Source organism: Pseudophryne corroboree, chromosome 5 (assembly GCF_028390025.1).
Source record: "Pseudophryne corroboree isolate aPseCor3 chromosome 5, aPseCor3.hap2, whole genome shotgun sequence".
Lineage (NCBI taxonomy): Eukaryota > Metazoa > Chordata > Amphibia > Anura > Myobatrachidae > Pseudophryne > Pseudophryne corroboree.
Genome location: NC_086448.1, coordinates 833,090,456 through 833,091,737, shown reverse-complemented (window position 1 = coordinate 833,091,737; position 1,282 = coordinate 833,090,456).

The window sequence follows — 1,282 nt, the reverse complement described above, 5'->3', positions numbered from 1 at the left end:
GTACTTAAATGTACTCCTGCTATAACTGCTCCCCAGTCTCCCCCACAATTAAGCTGTGTGAGCAGTGAGCACTGAGCAATCAGCAGTCAGATAATGATATACAGTATATGATGCAGCACACTGGGCTGAGCACAGATATGGTATGTGTGACTGTGTCACACTGTGTATCGTTTTTTTTCAGGCAGAGAACGGATTAATTAAACTGGTGGCACTGGTCACTGGTCACACTATCAGCAGCAAGTAGTACTCCTCCTATATGCTCCCCAAAATTTGTGTCTCTCTCTAGTACTCTAGTCACTCTAAACGGAGAGGACGCCAGCCACGTCCTCTCCCTATCAATCTCAATGCACGTGTGAAAATGGCGGCGACGCGCGGCTCCTTATATAGAATCCGAGTCTCGTGATAGAATCCGAGCCTCGCGAGAATCCGACAGCGGGATGATGACGTTCGGGCGCACTCGGGTTAACCGAGCAAGGCGGGAAGATCCGAGTCGCTCGGACCCGTGTAAAAAAACCTGAAGTTCGGGCGGGTTCGGATTCCGAGGAACCGAACCCGCTCATCTCTAGGTGTCAGTGCACTGTACTCTATGGTCATGTTATTGCACACAGAGGGGGTGTTCTAAGTAGCCAGTAACACCCTCCGGTGGATCAAAAACTTCATTTTTTTTTAAGCAGAAACAAGTTTCCTCCACAAACTGGAGGTATCGCACATGTGCAACAACTATGCGCCGGACAATTTTCGGGTTTTGTGTTTTGGTTTTGAAACTGGATCTCCGTTTGCGTTCGTGTTTTGGATCTGGATTGGTTTTGACAAAACCACCCTTTCGGGTTTTGGTTTTGGATCTGGATTTTTTTTTAAAACAAAACATAAAAACAGCTAAAATCACAGAATTTGGGGGTATTTTTGTTCCTACAGTATAATTAACCTCAGTAACATTCATTTCCACTCATTTCCAGTCTATTCTGTACACCTCACACCTCACAATAGTGGGTGTCATTCCGAGTTGATTGCTCGCTGCAGATTTTAGCAGCGCAGCGATCAGGTAAAAAAACGGCAAAACGCAGGCGTGTCCGGGCATTTTCAGGGTGGGTGTCTGACGTCAATTCGTGCACCAAAAAGACTGAAGTGATCGCAAGGGCAGAGTAAGTCCAGAGCTACTCAGAAACTGCACAAAATGTTTTTGCAGCGCTCGGCCGCAAAGGCGTTCGCACACTTGCAAAGCAAAAATACACTCCCCCGTGGGCGCCGACTATGCGTTTGCACGGCTGCTAAAAGTAGCTAG